This window comes from Moschus berezovskii, chromosome Y, assembly GCF_049115385.1.
Source record: "Moschus berezovskii isolate FMDL1 chromosome Y, NW_MosBer_1.0, whole genome shotgun sequence".
NCBI lineage: Eukaryota > Metazoa > Chordata > Mammalia > Artiodactyla > Moschidae > Moschus > Moschus berezovskii.
In genome coordinates, this window is record NC_142489.1 from 18,106,959 (window position 1) to 18,127,463 (window position 20,505).

A 20,505-nucleotide genomic window follows, 5' to 3' on the forward strand; every position below is an offset into this window, starting at 1 on the left:
TTCCAAGGAGCAAGTGTTTTAATTTCACTGATGCAGTCAACATCTGCAGCGATTTGGAGACTAAGGAAATAAAGTCTTTCACTGTTTCCATTGAATCCCATCTATTTGCCATGAAGTGATGGGACAAGATAATATATCTTCATTTCTTGAAAGATGAGTTTTAAGATAGCTTTTTCACATTCCTCTTCATCTTTTTATCCTCTTTACCTCTTTTGAACCCTCCACTTTAAAAAAAAATCAACGTTTGGTAGGAAAAATCATAAAAGAAGGGAAGGACAATTCAGGCAAAATGAAGGACATTGACAAGTCGCAGAATATGAGAAGAACAAAAAATGGAGCTTAAAGGTATCTGAATGACTGGTCATGTGTGGACATGAGAAGTGAGCAGGAATGACAGAAATAATTAGAAATGTCTTATTATATAAGTAGTGAAATTCATCAGAAATGCTTAAGTGGATTAGTATTAGGTTCTGATGTCTCTTCTGTGCACTTAAGAGGTTAATAAACACAGATTTGAGGACCCTGTCTGCTTTAGTCTTGGAATGTCCTATTTTCAGCTTACCTGGAATTTGTAGTACCATTGGAAAGACTTTCTTGGCTGAGTCCGTACTCTAGCACATACATTAGCTCTAGCTTCATGGCAGCAAAGTAGTGGTATTTTCTCCTCGCTTAATATTTCTTGTAGGGATAGCATAAAATATGGAATGGGTGATAGGACCTAGTGGGGGATATGATGAAGCCATCCGTGAAATACAGCACCAGCATCCATAGTTCTGCATAGTTCTAGCAGCATGCTACAATATGGATGTATTTTCCTCAGCTACACATTAATTGAATTTTACACCAATCAGCCCCTGCGTGACTACCTCATGGTCACCGATGCTTCTGTGTACACCCAGACCCTCTCTAAACAAGAACCAACATGTACTTCATACTTTAGTGATAGATACAGACTAATACTGTGCCTAATACTTACTGATCTTGTTGTAAACCATGTCCAGGAGGAATAAGTGATTAAACTTCTTAATCTGCAACTGGTTCTGCATGCTTAATGTTTCTGTGCCCATTTGGGACTTGCTAATGCCTGATCTCTAGAATCTCCTACACCAAAGATCAACACTGGATGTATGGTCTTATTCCTGGAGGCCTGAGGGATAATCAGTAGCATTATCTCATTGGCCCCTCTACTGCCATCACCAGGTAGACACAAGGTCTGCAGCATTATTAGAGTTAGAAGGAAGTTCTTGGAGATGAGTTCTAGAAAAATAAATGAAAATGTAGTAAAGTCACTGAGTCAGATATACAGATTTATGACACACTTCCTGGCACTGTATTCCATCTTTTTTACCTTTTTCTCCTGCTTGATATGTTGAAACAGTAAAGGAAGGAATGTATTTTGTTTTGGGGCTTAGAGAAAAAAAATGGGACTCAAGACATTTTGAAGTAATCCAGATTGCTAAACATTTCCCTTTTATGTTTAGTTGGCCTCTTCTATGTCTTGACTCATCCCAGTCCACAAGCGTGTAAAACTGCCTCTTTCACAAGCTCAACTTCGTAATTTCAGAGAGACTCTCTGGAGCAAAAGCTGATACAGTTTGGTTTATCTTGAAAGAGATGCAATAAAATGCTTGGGTAATGTTTTTCTTCAGCTTTACACGTCTAACTTAATGGAGTAGAGAATGGCAACCCACTCCAGGTTTCGTGCCTGGAAAATCCCACTGACAGAAGAGCCAGGTGGGTTACACTCATTGTTTTTTAGAGTCACACAGGACAGAACACACACACTTGCACATTTACTTATGTTCAGATACAAAGTGTCTTTCTTTTTAATAGGTCTGCATGTGGTGCACACTGAAGTTAGTAAGCATTTTTCTCTAAATTATCTTTGTGAATTTTTATAGACTACTGTCTGTTTCTTTTCCTAAAACAAAACACAGAAACAAACAAATTACCTCCCTTTTGGCAAGAGGCTTGCGTTCTTTTCTCCACTGATGTTTTGGAATTTCTTTCCTGTTACCAGAAATATGGATTTCTATCTTGCTCTGGCTATATGGGATCTGGTAAACTGGGATATTGATTAGTTGATTTGGGAATAACAACCTCGAACAAATTTTCCCTTTCTAGAGCAATGGAAATCTCTGGAACTGAGAGAAAATGACAGCATTGAGACCCACACATATATCTTCCTTATCTAGGACCAGGATCCTTAATGACAGACATGAACAGATCTGTCATATCACTAGAGAGCGACTAGAACTAATTTTCCTTGTGTGTGTGGCTCTGATTTTTGTCTTTGGAATGCTGTCATGCCTACTTTTATGTCAAAAGTTAAAGCGGTTTTAGATTTAACTGTATTCCACAATCCATCCATACAAGAAGGTGAATCTCTATAATATTCTTTTCCTCTGAGCCTCTAGATCTCGCCAGAGAATGTACCAGGAAGGCTGAGAGTCCCGTTTCTGAGGGAGTTTTCAAGCATTAGTGAAGTTTCCCCAGGATTTTAACATATTTCCCATTTTCATACTATACTAAGTTTTATAAGATACATCAAGTGTGGTCACAAATGTCTCAATGAGTAACATATAAGGTATCTGGAGGCTCAGGAGAAGACGGATATGACATGAAGAAGATGAAAAGATGGTCCTCACTTTCCTGTATTTCCTGGTGTCAGAAGCAATGGGATAAACTGATTGCTAGACTAAAACAAATGAAGATGGTTAATAAGGTCGTAAGTAATCCTGTCATGAGACTAAGGAAGAAGTTGAAATGTGTCATTTAGATTTGAAATCCAGCAGGATCTTAATATGTAAGCAGGATAGTTATGAAGGGAGGTACTTAATGAGAATTAAATGGGAGAAATAGGAACTTACTGATACCTGTGATAGTGACAGTAGTCTTCTATGGGTATGAGAGTTGGACTATAAGAAAAGCTGAGCGCTGAAGAATTGAATTATTGGTTTCAGAAGACTCTAATTGTGCATCCTAAAAGAAATCAGTCCTGAATATTCTTTGGAAGGACTGATGTGAAACTGAAATTCCAATCCTTCGGCCACCTAATGTGAAGAACTGACTCACTGGAGAAGACCATGATACTGGGAAAGATTGAAGGCAGAAGAGGAAGAGGACAACACAGGATGAGATGGTTGGATGGCATCATGGACTCAAGGGAAAGGAGTTTAAGAAATCTCTGGGAGTTGCTGATAGGCAGGGAAGCCTGGCATGTTGCAGTCTATGGGGTCACAAAGAGTCACACGCGACTGAGAGCCTGAACTGAACTGAACTGATGACAAATGACCTGTTTACAAGTTTTACTGATTTCTCTCCAGAGTTTTCCCCACACTACTGTGTCAGTCTGCCAACTTATGGCTCACTTTCCATGGCTTTTCTTTTTTTGCAACACTCCTCAGAAGTTGTCTTGTCTGTTCTTTTGCATTTCATCTTCCTTTCATTTATCTGAGTGCGTCTGGTATGGCAGGAAGAATTACTATAAAATAGGCTCTATTAACTAGCAGGAAGTCATTCAGCAACATTGGTACAGATAGGGAAATTAGAAAAAAATCTAATAAAAAAAAATGGAACTTACAAGTGTGTACTTTCTTCGTTTTGTATCAGTAGAGAGGTATTCAAAGAGAAAAATATTCCAGGTCTGCTGTTGATGATTTTATAATTGAAATATTATGAGGAAACTCCTATAAGCCTCTCATCCTTACGAATCAGGGGACAGACAAAATGGAAGCCACAATTGCAGAAAACTTACCAAAGTGATCACTTGGACAGAATCTTGTCTAACTCAATGAAACTATGAATCATACTGTGTAGGGCCACCCAAGATATTCAGGTCATGGTGGGAATTCTCATGAAACATGGTCTACTGGAGAAATTAACGTCAAAACACTTCAGTTTTCTTGTCTTGAGAACCCCATGAACCGAATGAAAAGGTAAAAAGAAAGATCACTGAACGATGAATTCCCAAGGCTGCTAGGTGCTCAATATGATGGATTGATGGTTCGAGGTTCATAACACTGCACAGGAAGTGGTGATCAGAATCATCCCCAAGAAGATACGCAAAAAGGCAAAATGGTTGTCTGAGGACGACTTTCAAATTTCTTTCTTTCTGCCAAAGAAGAGAAGGGAAAGGCGATAGGCAAAATGAAAGGATATGTCCATCTGAATGCAGAGTTACAAAGAATAGCAAGGAGAGCTGAGAAAGCCTTCCTAAGTGATAAATGTAGAGACACAGAAAAACAACAGACTGAGAAGGGTTATAGATTGCTTCCAAAAAATTAGACATAGCAAGGGAATATCCCATGTAAAGATGGGCAGAATAAGACGAAAGGGTATGGAGCTAAAGGAAGCAGAAAATATTAAGAAGAGGTGGCAAGGATTCATAGAAGAACTTTAGAAAAAAGAACCTATGATAACCACAGTGGTGTGATAACTCATCTTGAGCTATCTATCATGGAATATGAAGTTAAGAGGGCCTTCCAAAGCATCACTACAAGCAAAGCTATTGGAGATGATGGAATTCCAGCTAAACTATTTCAAACCCCAAATAATGAGAATGTGAAAGTGCTGTACATGACATGCTAGCCAGTTAGGAAAAATTAGCAGTGTCCACAGGACAAGCAAATATCAGTTTCATTCCTATTTCAAAGACACGTCATAGAAAAACTATTGAAATTTTCACACAGTTGCACTCATCTCACACACTATCAAAGTAATGCTCAAATTCACTATGCTAGTCTACAAGAGTAAGTGCACTGATAACTTCCAGATGTTCAAGTTGAATTTAGAAGAGGCAGAAGAACAAGAAAACAAATTGGCAACACCCATTGGATCATAGAAAAGACAAGAGAATTCCAGAAAAAGCAAACCTACTTCTACTTCATTGATTATGCTAGGGCTTTTGATAGTGTACATCAGAACAAACTGGAAAATTCTTAAGAAAACAGAAATACTAGACTACTTTACCTGCCTGGTGAGAAATCTGTATACAGGTCAAACAGCAACAGTTAGAACGAGACAAGGAGCAATACACCAGTTCCAACTTGCAAGAAAGCAGTTGACCGAGGCTGTATATTGTCACCCTGATTATTTAAATTATATGCAGAGTACATAATGCGTAATGTCGAACAGGATGAAGAACAATAAGTAATCAAGACTGCTGGTAGAAATAGCAATAACCTCAAATATACAGATAACACTGCTCTTCAGGCAGAAAATGAAATGTAACTAAAGAACCTCCTGGCGAGATTGAAAATCTGTCTTAAAATCCAAAATTCAATAAATGAAGATTGTGGCACACACTCCCATTACTTTATTGCAAATAGATGAGGAAACAAAGAAAATAGTGAGAGATTTAATTTTCTTGGGCTTCAAAATCACTGCAGATAGTGACTGTAGTCATGATTTAAAAGAGACTCTTCCATTGAAGAAAAACTGTGAAAAGGCTAGAAAATGCATTAGAAAATAGATCCAGTACTTTACCAACAAATGTCTGAGTCTAAGCTATGGTTTTTCCTGTAGTCATATATGCATGTATGTGACTGTTGGACCACAAAGAAAACTGAGTGCAGAACTGATGCTTTTGAACAGTGGTGTTGGAGAAGTCTCTTGCGAGTCCCTTGGACAGCAAGAAGATCAAGCCAGTCAATCCTAACGGAGATCAGCCATGACTATTCATTGGATGGACTGATACTGAAGCTCCAAAAATTAGCCAGCTGACGCAAAGTTCAAATTCATTGGAAAAGACCTTGATGCCCGGAATATATTGCATGCTGGAGAAGGTTGGATGGCATCACCGACTCAATAAACATGAGTTTGAGAAACTCTAGGAGTTGGTGATGACAAGGGAAGCCAGGCATGTTGCAGTCCATGGGATCACAAAGATTTGATATGAGAGATCCACTGAAGATAAATCAATTGAAATATTTGTGAAAAAACGTGCTATCTATAAGTGAATCATAGTTCCAACTCTATTAAATATGCTATGCGTTGGAACAAATCTGATAGAGAAGTCTCCTACAAGTCCCCCACCCAAAAAATACTATCTCCTGAATTTCTAAGTGGTGGCACTACACTTGGTGTAGTATAGTATTCTGAGGTCTGAAGATTGCAAAACTTGGCTGAGGCCAAAGATCATGTTAGTTTGTTAAATATTTGAAAAGCAAGCTCTAGGTCTGCAAGCAGGTTTGGCATTTTCCCCACCAAATCAAACAGTCAGATCCAGCTCTGAAATCTCCGATTGATTCTGCTCTTCATCTTCCTCCATCTAGTCAACAACTTGTAGCACTCTCTGTCATTTTCCCTGGAAATGTTCCTTGTTCTTGCAGCCTTAATCATCTTCCAAGAGTGCATGTATACTGTCCATATTTTGAGCTGTCGGAAGATTGAATGAAAACATTTGAGAAATGGAAATTTGAGCCTGCAAACAGGCCTGAATTGAAACTTCTTGATTAAGTTCCATAGAGAGAACTGCATTGTCTTATCGCTAAGTTGAATATTATTAGTGATTTGAGTCCTATCGAATGTATCATTTGGGAGATGACCATTTTCTCTCTGAAACTGGCACTAAAGTCTTCTATATTACTTCACTTTGGTTGTACGTCAGATCCAAGGTGTCCTCTACCTGGTACAGTTACTTGCAAATATTAACAGTTATGTATGTCTTGGGCATGACGTGCTGGAGTACAGACTCTGTCTTTTAGATTTGACTAAGACAGAAGGTCAAGAGGTTGTTTGTTGTTGTTGTTGTTGTTTTGCTTTTTTCCCTCTAGTTGGTGAACGTGAAAGTGAAGTTGCTCAGTCGTGTATGACTCTTTGCGACCCCATGGACTGTAGCCTACCAGGCTCCTCCATCCATGGGATTTGCCAGGCAAGAGTACTGGAGTGGGTTGCCATTTCCTTCTCCAGGAGATCTTCCCTACCCAGGGATTGAACCCGGGTCTCCCGCGTTATAGGCAGACGTTTTACCATCTGAACCACCAGGGATGTGGCCTCTAGTTGATAGTGGACTTCAAATGTACCCTCTCTAACGATACTGGGGATATGTGTCTGGCATGGGCTGCAGGTGTTAATGGTGAGCTTTCTTCGAGCTGTGGTATTGCTGCTCATAACAGCCCTTTGTGTGTAGGAGGACCATCTATGCATCTCCATTGGTTGGAGCCCTTCAGTTTGGATTGGATTTTTTTCCTATGTATTTAAGATATTTAGTCTAAAACCTAGAACTGTGGTCTCTTGGGCTTCTCAGGCATCGAGAGGGTTGGAGATAAGAGTGGCAGTCATAAACCACAAATCCTGCCATAGAGATGCTGACACAAACCGACCAGGTGGCTCCAACAGTTTGGGAGGATTTGTAATCCTCTAGGCTGTCCCATCACTTCATGAGAAATAGATGGAAAAACAGTGGAAACAGTGTCAGACTTTGTTTTTTTGGGCTCCAAAATCACTGCAGATGCTGATTGCAGCCATGAAATTAAAAGACGCTTGCTCCTTGGAAGGAAAGTTATGACCAACCTTGATAGTATATTAAAAAGCAGAGACATTACTTTGCCAACCAAGGTCCGTCTAGTCAAGGCAATGGTTTTTCCCGTGGTCATGTATGGATGTGAGAGTTGGACTGTGAAGAAGGCTGATCGCCGAAGAATTGATGCTTTTGAACTGTGGTGTTGGAGAAGACTCTTGAGAGTCCCTTATACTGCAAGGAGATCCAACGAGTCCATTCTAAAGGAGATCAATCCTGGATGTTCATTGGAGGGACTGATGCTAAAGCTGAAACTGCAATACTTTGGCCACCTCATGTGACGAGTTGACTCACTGGAAAAGACTCTGATGCTGGGAAAGGTTGGGGGCGGGAGGAGAAGGGGACGACGGAGAATGAGATGGCTGGATGGCATCACCGACTCTGTGGACATGAGTTTGAGTGTACTCCGGGAGTTGGTGATGGACAGGGAGGCCTGGCGTGCTGTGATTCATGGGGTCGCGGAGAGTCGGACACGACTGAGCGACTGAACTAAACTGAACTGAGGCTGTCCCATTGCTACTGAAGCCTAGTGTTTTGGTTTGGGAATATTTAGGTTGGCATGTTTACCACAAAGTCACAATTTTGTGATTTCCCCAAAGCAATAGGAAGCAAACCTTGGCCACTACCACTATTCTCCTAAGGAATTAAACATGATGTATGGAAAAGATAAGTGGAGAGGGTTGTGTATTTTCAATGTCAGCCTGTTTTCCCTTGTGCTTAGTTTCTTCTACCAGTTCCTGTAAATTATGATCATTCTAATATTTCCTAGGTCATCTTTAACCATGAAGTAGGAATAAGTATTAACACAGCTGAATTCTAAAGAAAGAATAGAACTCTTCGGGAGCAGTAGGACTTCGTGGGGGTAACCAATCGATGGATAAGTGAGTTCTTTGCCAGTTTCCATTCCCTGAAAACTTATGTAAGGAAAGGAGACTTCTTTTGGTATTGACAGATGCTTTTCAAGAGAAGCACATATATTGGTTTGCTAAAGCTGCCATAACAAAGTGTCCTATACCAGGGAGCTTCAAGAAATGTATTCCAAACTTCTGAGGTCCAAGGCAGTAATTAAAGTCAGCTAATTTGTTTTCATCTGAGACCTCTTTTGGATTTTTACTGGCCATTTTCTGGCTTTGTCTTCACATAGTAATGTTTCTGCTTTGTCTCTGACTGATCTGATTTTCTTAGAAAGTGCCAATTGTATTAACTCAATTACCAATCTAGAGGTCCTATTTCCAAATAGGGTCAGAAAGAACTAAATTTCCTCACAGTTTCACTAAATATAAAGTAGAGAGAGTTAGAGCTTCAACATACAAATTTTGAGAGAAAACAACCCATTGTATCATATTAAGTCTCTTCTTTCCATTTGGTACTGCTGTATATGCATCTGTTTAACATGTTCACACCAGTAGACAGGACTCCTGAACGCAAAAAGCAGCTGCTTAAGAAAAATGGGTTGTGCAGGGATAATATAGATGAAACCAAATTTCAGTTTTTGTTTGTTTGCTTGTTTGTTGTTAACCAATCTAGAAATCCTCACCACAAAGACATAACGGAAGGAAAACTGTTCTGTTTGTGAATGAATACTAAGCCATAAGATGATGCTCATGATAAGGAAACTTCTAAAAATTTGTAAAGACAAAAAGATATACTCTATATGTTTATGCTAGCAAATCAGTTCAATACAGAATTTTGAAACTAACAGACTTTAAGGCTTAATGACAACATTTTTTCAGTTTGTCTAGATTCACCTGGTAATTGGGGTAACCATCAGCCTTTCCTAGTTTGTTTTGCATAGAAGAATACATCTTCTCATACTTTCATGAAAGAGTTTGAGTTTAGACGTGGTTTCAGACAGTAAACTACTTTCCAAAAACTTGAGAGATAAGGTGCTACTGTTACCAAATAGCCATGTGGCCAGCATAGTTAGGCTAAGCAATATCAGAACATAAGTCTTTAAAACCAAGGTGTTTTTATTGCAGGGCTATTTTTGTTGTAAGAAATTGGGTGGGTTATACCTTTGAAAAATTCTAACAGGCCTGGCGTGCTGTGAATCATGGGGTCACAAAGAGTCGGACACGACTGAACGACTGAACTGAACTGAACTGAACCCATCCCCACAGCTTTCAGCAAAGCCCACGTATAGGAAAGTTGAGGGAAGGGTGTGATTAGCTGTTGCAACTATCTTCCTGTAGGCCCTCTGTTCTTGAGGTAAAGTCAGGGTCAGGTAACAGTGTTCCTGTAAACCGCCACAGAAATAAATATAATTTCCTACCCTGAAAGGAAAGGGGCCCACGTTTGATTTTCAGCTTCCAAGGTCCTGGTTAGGAGGAGGGTGTCCCTGTGCATGCTGGCTCTCCTGTCTGAGAAAATGTATCCAGTACCCATTCTTGGTCCTGCCACAAATGCCCACTCCCAGCTGAGGAGGTATCTCTCAGTTCTCTCTGCCTTCCTGTTACCAAGATCCTCATAATATACCCACGCATCTTCAATAAGGAAAACATGCGCCCAGTATGCAGTTGGCCTTCAGTCTCCTCAGTTTATCCAAATGGAGCACCGGATCCCACAGACAGTGACCCATGCAAATTGCCACGACCATAAGTCATGAATATGGGGATAGGACATATTGGCTATTATTTTGAAACCTGGACCAAGACCGTAAGTGGCTCTAGCAAGGACTCTGAGCCTCTGCAAGACACAGTCTGTTTTGAAACTCTGCTGCTCGCTACTCAGCCCAAGGCCAGAGAACATGGAGGGTTGCAATACATCTTTCACTACACTCTGCTGAGAGGTTTGCTTTTGGTGGAGTTGGACTTCAAACTTCACTTATGCTCCTGTCCTAAGGGCTGCTATTCCATGTCCATCCTGCCTCTATTACAGTCTTCTGTGTTGAGATCATTCAACCTGTGATGAAGAGTTGGTAACCTGGATCATCATGGTTCATTTCCACTAGCTCAGAAACCACATTCCACTCTCTGTTTCTATAATTCAGGTATTTTAACAGCATCATGGGATTATCAAAATTTTGCTTCTTCTAACTTAAGCACGTTACCTAGCATAATGTCCTCAATAACATATATAGTGCAAATAGGGCAATCATTTATTTATTCTTTGATGGAGGTATAGTTGATCACTATTTTTAACCATTTTTTATTGAACTATAGTCACTTCAAAATTTTGTTTGCTTCAAGTAAGTCAAAGTGAATCAATTTCATCAGTACATATTGATTTTTTGATTCATTTTCCATTTAAGTCATGATAAATCAATGAATAGAGTCATTTCTTCTTTTGCATTTTTTTCAAACTGTAATTATTATTTTATCGGGAGTATAAATGCTATAAAATACTGTGATGATTTCTGCCATTTATCAACATTAATGTGTCACAGGTATCAATGTGTCCTTTCCATCGTCATGCCCCTTCCACATCCATCTCTATCCTATTCTTGGTTGTTCCAGAGCACTAGCTTTGGATAATCTACTTCAAACTTCAGAAAACCTAAATGATGATTTTCTGCGATATATATGTAATATTCTATATTTCACATGAGAAAATATGGGTGTAGCTTTCTCTATGTGAAATAAGAAATCTGTGTTTCATGTCTGAAAATCTACTTATATGTGTCTTTTATCATATATTAAATCTTTCATATATGGATAAAGGTACACACATTTTTCCTTCCTCAATATGGAACTCTAGATACTTCATATGTAGAAATTGTGCCTACATTTTCCTGGTTGAATTGTAAAATTGTATATATCCTATATAAACATCACAATCAAGATTTACTGACATGAAAAATGTAATTAAGATATGGGAAAGCAATATGGGTTTGGAATTAGCTCTATTTCAAAAATGAAATTCTGGCCACCACTGTTTTTTCATGAAATATGAAAGTCTTTGTATTGCTCATTTATATCAAAACAACAATATTTTCCCCATGAAGTATGAACATATTTGTATTTCTCATGTATGTCTAGACAACGATTTCCCCCTATCAAATTCTCTATATATCCCATATAAAAATCTATGAAGTAATCCTTCTTCATGGAAGTTGGAATTCTCCACATTTACCTTACTTACATTCTGAAGATAAGAATGGAGTATTTCCGAGGAAATAAGGAAATCTCTCTATTTATATGACCCACTGGTATTTCAGCTAATGAAACACCTGTGTTCCCTCTTTGCATTGGTGTCCTTTTGCCTGGAGCTAAACAGATTTTGGGCCAGGTTTTCCAGGATGATTTGGTTAGGGGGTACGTGTGCGGACCAGACAGAGAGCCAAGGGAAGTGATATACTCCTTCCTCAGAGACTGACTGAATTCCTGACACTGCTGTAACCCAATGCACAAGTTTTTGGATGGACTCTGCAGCAGCTGACTGAAGTTGAGGTCAGTGTGTGAGCCAAGCAACCCCACACCCTGCCCAGGACTTGCAGTTTGAATCCAAGGTGAGCACATCTGACCCTCAGGGCTACCTTGTCTCACCAGTGTGGACTCCTCTGTACAGACAGTCACCCACTTCCCCAGAGGCTTGAGGAGGTTTGCAGCATCAGATTCCTAATCCTACATTTTGTTGTTACTGGCCCTGCTGTCCCACTCACTGATCAGGCTCTTCTCCATTGTTGCTCACTGAAACAGTTTCTGAGGACTCACCACAAATTTGTCTTGAGCCAATTTCGGCAAAGGGGTTACTGCTGCCATATTGTCCATTATTACAAGGGGGTTGTTCCTGTGAGAAAAGACCTATAGATTCCATTTGATTGGTTCATGATAGGGTGTGGAGGTCAGGTTGTAGAAGTGAGTCTCCTCTCACCCACATATTATGCTGTGTTATGTCACAAGGCTCTGGGACAAGCATGTTTCACATTCCCTGCTCATAGGTTGTAGGCAAGAAACCAATTAGTGGGGAATGGTTGAGCTTAGGGGAACCTGCTGTGTTTTGGTGTCCAGTTCCTTTGATGTTCTGGGCCAATACCAGTGCCACATGCAGAGTGAGACCAGAAGAAGGTGGGAGCACCCCTGGACCAACCTGAATCTGCTTAGTTGTGAGTGTGAGTCTGCAAGGTCCATGGGGCTCTGGACCCACTGGTATGGTGGATCCATCTGGGAATGTTTCACGGACAAGGTGGCACACCAGGTGAGGAAGTCACTCTTATCAGTGGGGAGGTGGCAGAGGAAAGCGAGAGGTGTCAGGAATTGGGTAAGAGTTCCAGCTGATGGTTGAAGACCTTGCCTTGAGGACTTTCGAGTGATGGCAGAGGGGGAGCAGGAGCAGGAGTCCTCCCAGGCGTATGAGCAGAACCTGGAGGAGTAGGGCCAGGAACATCCAAAGACAGGAGTCTAGAGTGACCAGCCCCCACTGGAATTACAGAAGGTGTTGGTGGCCCTGCAGGTGGAGCTGAGCTCTGAGAATGAGAAAGACCCCAAAGCCTATATTTGGCTCCAGAGTAAAGGCCATCAGAGGAGAAGGCATCCCTTTAATCAGAGAAGTGCCATCATCCAGGGCATCGCTGGCTTCTGGGCCAATGTCGTGTATTCACTGCCACTTCTTGGGGGTCAGTTGCTCAGGAGGAGTAGAAAGAACAGGAGCAGGAGAGGGCTGGCGGTGACGGCACCAGTCAGGAGACGGGGGCCAAGTGAATTTGGGGCTCTGGGAATTGTGATCTCCAAAGGAACAGTGCCAGCACAGACTGGGAATCACTATACCTGTATGTCTGAGCAAATGACTATAGGAGAGTCCTTTCGGCTCACATTTGAATAGAAGCCATACAGTTTGGCAGGGAAGGCAGGTCATCAGTGACCAGACACTTTGTACCAGAATAGAGTTTCCAGGGAGTTATTATTGAAATTCTGGGTTATCCAGGAAAGTAGTAGGGTGTTGCAAGGTCAGACTGTTCTGTTAAAACAACTGGCAACTCCAGAATGAGGTGACTGTTAAGGACTATCTCATTAGCATCAGTTGTAAGAAAAGCTCCTTGGATGTCAAGCGTAGGGGCAGAAAGGCGTCCGTTTAATTTGGTAGATGATTTTGGTCCATGTTTCATACTCCTTTTCCTGCATGATACCGAGCATCTCATTCCAATACAACTTAGCTGTAGCCAGGATTTGAAAAGTTGCTTATGAGCTACAGTGAAACACACTGGGATTCGTGGCCTGGGGAGTACAGGAATTCAATCAGTGGCCACATAATATGCTTCATCATGCAGTGCATTTGTGTAATAAGAGTAAAAAAGAGATAGTGAAAGCTTCTGACATAGGCATTAGAAGGGGGCAGAGAGTGACCCCTTGCCTCTCTTTAGTCAAAGACTACATAGGTACTAGCAGGACGTTAATTAGAGAAAGAAAATGTCTCAAAATTCAGAGATCCTCACCCACAACATACATTTTGAGATAACACTGACACAATGTGTTTTATTCTGTGCCATAAAATGGCTTAGCTTTCCCAGCAAACACATCATCTCATTAACATAACTTAAGAGAAAATTTATGTTAGACAAACATTCTGCTTTGTCAAGTAGGTTATGAGTCTTAGGCAGAACTGTCTTGAAAAAGACAGAGCAAAGGGAAAGTGCATAGTTTATTAACATAGCTTAAGAAAAACATTTCCTTATGAAAAAGGCATTGGTTGGAATAAGACTTGAGAAAAGTTCAGTTCAGTTCTAATCAGGTGTCCTCATGGAAGCACAGAATTTTAAAAGAAAACTTCTTTTAAATCTGTATACAGAAGGGGAAACAATCTGAAATGTATAGTTTGTTTCCTCCTACCACTTAAGAGAGAGATAAAAAATGTCTGATACTTGTGGCCTATTTCTCCCATTTGAAGACCACTGGTCTTCTTGCCTGTTACCCTCTAAGGTTTGATGATAATGCAAACAGCCACTGTCATTGCTAGAGCAGCTGAAAATTTTTAGAATGGTTCTCAGGCAAAAATTGAAGGATCTATCTGGAGTGTGGATGTGGGATCAAAATGAGCCTCCACAGAATTGGCAATTGATATGGAGAAATTACCAGCGAACAGGGTGGCTCAGCGTCCCACGAGCCCTGTGTGGACTTTGCTCGTTTCCTGGAATATCATCATTAAGAATCTATGTCCAAAACCATTTCAGTACTAATTGAGGGAGAAGGCTCCTCCATGAGATGTAACTGGGAGGAGGCCAAGTGAGGAGACTGGAGGCCTGGCAATGACATTTTTGTTTACAGCAATGTGGGTCATTTATTAACCCTATGAAGAAACAGATCCTCCATGGACCACAGAGTGACACCAGGGCATAAGGGAATCAGGATGAGCCATTAGTGTGAAGAACTATGCACTAGGGAAGACTTAGATAGATGAAGCACCTTAACAGACCAAATTCAGTACTCAGATTGCAAAATGACTCGGTTGCACTGAGCCTCTCTGCTGTCATTCAATGGCCAACAACCCCACCCAGAGTCTTGATTTAAATTTGGGCTCACCTACCATTCCTCTTGAAAGCCCCTTTTCACAAAAGTTAGCGTGTCAATTTGTACAAACATATGACCCACATTCCACCGTTGGTTTCTCTTTTTTGATCGCATTTAACCAGTAATTTCCTTTGCATCTCTCTCACATCCCCAATCCTTCTGATATTACTGGCCTTTGTGCAATACTACGGTAAATAACCTTTTTATTAATTTATTTCGTTCAATTGACGGGTAATTACTTTACAATGTTGTAATTTTTTTTTTGCCATGTATCAAGATTTATCAGCCCTACGCATACAGATGTTATACACACACACGCACACACACACTTCCCGAATACCCTCCCAACTTCTTGCCCACTCTCTCTCTCTGGGTCATCCCAGAGGAAGAAGTTAGGTCTCCAGCTTCCTGTGTCAAACTCACACTGGTCATTTATTTCACATTTATATGGTAATGTCTATATTTCTGCGCTAGTCTCTCAAATCTTATCCCACCCTCGCTTTATCCCTTTCAGTCCAGAAGTCTATTCTTTAGGTCCGACTCTTATAGGATGCCTTGCATATAGGATTGTCAGTACCATCTTTTTAAATTCCAAATACATACATTGATATTCAGTATTCATCTTTCTCTTTCTGACTTTACTCTTTAAATGAGGCTCCATGTTCATCCACCTTGTTAGAAGTGAATCAAACGCTTTCACTCTTATAGCTGAGTGAAATAGATGAGCTGAGTACGTAGACCACATCTTCCTTACCCATTCATCTACTATTGTGTCTATATTTTGCTGCATGAAGTTTTGAAGTTCTATAGAAAATTAATGCGTCCTTCCTCCTACATTAAATATGATATTCTCATTATTTCCTAGATCTAACTCTGAGTCCGGATTTTATCACATATTCACATACAGTACAAAATCATTTCTAATTCACCTCTGACAAACTGGATACAGTTTTTCCCTCATGAAATATGGAGCCTCTGAGGTTCATTCGTGAAAATGGGTGCAGTTAATCTTGCCAGAACTTTGGAATCATCTAAATTTCACATATAAAATTAAGGCACACATTTTCTTTTTTTAAAAATTAGATATTTTATTTATTTTTTTAATTTATTTATTTTAATTGGAGCCTAATTCCTTTACATCATTGTACTGATTTTACCCCGGATGTAAATGTGTGCCCCATCGTGAAGCCCCCTCCCACCTCCCTCCCCATCCCATCCCTCTGGTTCATCCCAGGACACCAGCCCCGAACATCCTGTTTCATGCATCGATCCTGGACTGGCGATTCATTTCCATATGCTAATATACACGTTTCAATGCCATTCTCTCAAATTAACCGCCCCCCTCGCGCCCTCTCCCATAGAGTCCACAGACTGTTCTATACATATGTGTCTCTTTTGCTGTCTCGTATACAGGGTTATCATTATCATCTTTCTAAACTTCATATATATGTGTCAGTATACTGTATTGGTTATTTTCTTTATGGTTTACTTCACTCTGTATACTCGGCTCTAGTTTCATCCACCTGTTTCATGAAATAAGGTGTGCTTTATATGTCACATATTTCCATCTAGGTGTTGATGTATCTAACTTAAATATGGGGTTCTCTGTATCTCACATACTTAATTCTGCAAGAAGAGTTTCCTACATGTAATATGGAATTCTCTATATTTCACACTATTCACTTTAATCCACATGACAATGAGATTTTGACATGGAAATTTCGGAATTTTTTTCCTTTCACATATGAAAACCAAACTACAGAGTGTGCAATAAGACATACACTTTGAGTGCAGATTTGTCCATGAAATATGGAACATTCTAAGTTTCGATATTGAAATCTTGCATCAGAAATACTTATATGAAGTAGACAACACTTGTATTTGATAAAAGAAATCTGGACACCAACTTTTCACCTCTTACCTTGCCAGATACTCTCAGTTCAGTTCAGTTCAGTTCAGTCGCTCAGTCGTGTCCGACTCTCCGCGACCCCATGAATCACAGCACGCCAGGCCTCCCTATCCATCACCAACTCCCGGAGTACATCAAACTCATGTCCACAGAGTCGGTGATGCCATCCAGCCATCTCATTCTCCGTCGTCCCCTTCTCCTCCCACCCCCAACCTTTCCCAGCATCAGAGTCTTTTCCAGTGAGTCAAATCGTCGCATAAGGTGGCCAAAATATTGCAGTTTCAGCTTCAGCATCAGTCTTTCCAATGAACATCCAGGATTGATCTCCTCTAGAATGGACTGGTTGGATCTCCTTGCAGTATAAGGGACTCTCAAGAGTCTTCTCCAACACCACACTTCAAAAGCATTGATTCTACGGCGATCAGCTTTCTTCACAGTCCAACTCTCACATCCATACATGACCACGGGAAAAACCATTGCCTTGACTAGACGGACCTTTGTTGGCAAAGTAATGTCTCTGTTTTTTAATATACTATCAAGGTTGGTCATAACTTTCCTTCCAAGGAGCAAGCGTCTTTTAATTTCATGGGTGCAATCAGCATCTGCAGTGATTTTGGAGCCCCCCAAAAAAAAATAAAGTCTGACACTGTTTCCACTGTTTTTCCATCTATTTCCCATGAAGTGATGGGACTAGATGCCATGATCTTAGTTTTCTCAATGTTGAGCTTCAAGCCAACCTTTTCACTCTCCTCTTTCACTTTCATCAAGAGGCTTTTGAGTTCCTCTTCACTTTCTGCCATAAGGGTAGTGTCATCTGCATATCTGAGGTTATGGATATTTCTCCCAGCAAACTTGATTCCAGCTTGTGCTTCTTCCAGCCCAGCGTTCCTCATGATGTACTCTGCATATAAGTTAAATAAGCAGGGTGACAATATACAACCTTGACGTACACCTTTTCCTATTTGGAACCAGTCTGTTGTTCCATGTCCAGTTCTAACTGTTGCTTCCTGACCTGCATACAGGTTTCTCAAGAGGCAGGTCAGGTGGTCTGGGATTCCCATCTCTTTCAAAATGTTCCACAGCTTATTGTGATCGACACAGTCAAAGGCTTTGGCATAGTCAATGAAGCAGAAATAGATGTTTTTCTGAAACTCTCTTGCTTTCTCCATGATCCAGCGGATGTTGGCAATTTGATCTCTGGTGCCTCTGCCTTTTCTAAAACCTGCTTGAACATCTGGGAGTTCACGGTTTACATATTGCTGAAGCCTGGCTTGGAGAATCTTGAGCATTACTTTACTAGCATGTGAGATGAGTGCAATTGTGCGGTAGTTTGAGCATTCTTTGGCATTGCCTTTCTTTGGGATTGGAATGAAGACTGACCTCTTCCAGTCCTGTGGCCACTGCTGAGTTTTCCAAATCTGCTGGCATATTGAGTGCAGCACTTTCACAGCATCATCTTTCAAGACTTGAAATAGCTCAACTGGAATTCCATCACCTCCACTAGCTTTGTTAATAGTGATGCTTTCTAAGACCCACTTGACTTCATATTTCAAGATGTCTGGCTCTAGGTCAGTGATCACGTTATCGTGACTATCTTGATTGTGAAGATCTTTTTTGTACAGTTCTTCTCTGTATTCCTGCCACCTCTTCTTAATATCCTCTGCTTCTGTTAGGTCCATACCATTTCTGTCCTTTATCGAGCCCATCTTTGCATGAAATATTCCCTTCGAATCTCTAATTTTCTTGAAGAGGTCTCTTGTTTTTCCTAATCTGTTGTTTTCCTCTATTTCTTTGCATTGATCACTGAGGAAGTCTTTCTTATCTCTCCTTGCTATTCTTTGGAACTCTGCATTCAGATGCTTATATCTTTCCTTTTCTCCTTTGCTTTTCACCTCTCTTCTTTTCACAGCTATTTGTAAGGCCTCCTCAGACAGCCATTTCGCTCTTTTGCATTTCTTTTCCATGGGGATGGTCTTGGTCCCTGTCTCCTGTACAATGTCACGAACCTCCGTCCACAGTTCATCAGGCACTCTATCAATCAGATCTAGTCCCTTAAATCTATTTCTCACTTCCACTGTATAATCATAAGGGATTTGATTGAGGTCATATCTGAATGGTCTAGTGGTTTTCCCTACTTTCTTCAATTTAAGTCTGAATTTCGCAATAAGGAGTTCATGATCTGAGCCACAGTCAGCTCCTGGTCTTGTTTTCGTTAATTGTATACAGCTTCTCCATTTTTGGTTGCAAAGAATATAATCAATCTGATTTCGGTGTTGACCATCTGGTGATGTCCATGTGTAGAGTCTTCTCTTGTGTTGTTGGAAGAGGGTGTTTACTATGACCAGTGCATTCCCTTGACAAAACTCTATTAGCCTTTGCCTTACTTCATTCCATGCTGCAAGGCCAAATTTGCATGTTACTCCAGGTGTTTCTTGAATTACTACTTTTACATTCCAGTCCCCTAGAATGAAAAGGAAATCTTTTTTGGGTGTTTGTTCTAAAAGGTCTTGTAGGTCTTCATAGAACCGATTAACTTCTGCTTCTTCAGCATTACTGGTTGGGGCATACGCCTGGATTACTGTAATATTGAATGGTTTGCCTTGGAAACGAACAGAAATCATTCTGTCATTTTTTAGATTGCATCCAAGTACTGCATTTCGGACTCTTTTGTTGACCATGATGGCTACTCCATTTCTTCTAAGGGATTCCTGCCCACAGTAGTAGATATAATGGTCATCTGAGTTAAATTCACCCATTCCAGTCCATTTTAATTCACTGATTCCTAGAATGTCGACGTTCACTCTTGCCATCGCCTGTTTGACCACTTCCAATTTGCCTTGATTCATGGACCTAACATTCCAGGTTCCTATGCAATATTGTTCTTTACAGCACCGGACCTTGATTCTATCACTGGTCACATCCACAACTGGGTATTGGTTTTGCTTTTGCTCCATCCCTTTATTCCTTCTATAGTTATTTCTCCACTGAGCTCCAGTAGCATACTGGGCACCTACCGACCTGGGGAATTCCTCATTCAGTATCCTATCATTTTTCCCTTTGTTACTGTTCATTGGGTTCTCAAGGCAAGTATACTGAAGTGGTTTGCCATTCCCTTCTCCAGATGCTCTATTTCCATATAAGTAGCTGGGTGTTGATATTCCTTCCTAAAATGTGGAATTATCTGTACTTCCCTTATTAAAATATGAGCCCAGGTGTAATTTCTAAATTGGTAATGGTTTATAGTCTATATTTGAAAATATGGATGCTGTTATTCATCAATTAAATATGTAATGAGAAGGAATACTCTATGTACAACAGTTAAAATTTTAGGCATGGATTTTCCTGCATGAAATATGGAACTCAACACAGTGGAAGGAAATACTGAATTTTTTATATTACATTTATGAATTTCTTTGTGTGCCCTTTTTTGGATGGCCAGTGAAAACTCAGGACAGTGGGTCCACAAATCGGGGATTACGTCAAGAAAAATAAAGAAGTTCACAATTTCTGCTGTGTTGTTTTGTATGTTTATACTGGGAAGCAGGTGTGGAGGGTTTGAGGAGTCATTAACAGTAAGTCAAGTGATATGAGGCTCTCAAAACCCTCCCTGTGGATGCCAAGGGGCCTAATCT

At 40.4% G+C, this 20,505-nt stretch overlaps 1 non-coding gene across 1 annotated transcript; it reads right to left on the reverse strand.

Moving 5' to 3' along the window:
• Window positions 1-6,918: 6,918 nt before the first annotated feature.
• TRNAY-AUA (transfer RNA tyrosine (anticodon AUA)) lies at window positions 6,919-6,990 on the reverse strand. The gene has a single exon. It is a non-coding gene; the product is annotated as a tRNA-Tyr (tRNA).
• Between the last annotated feature and the right edge of the window lie 13,515 nt (window positions 6,991-20,505).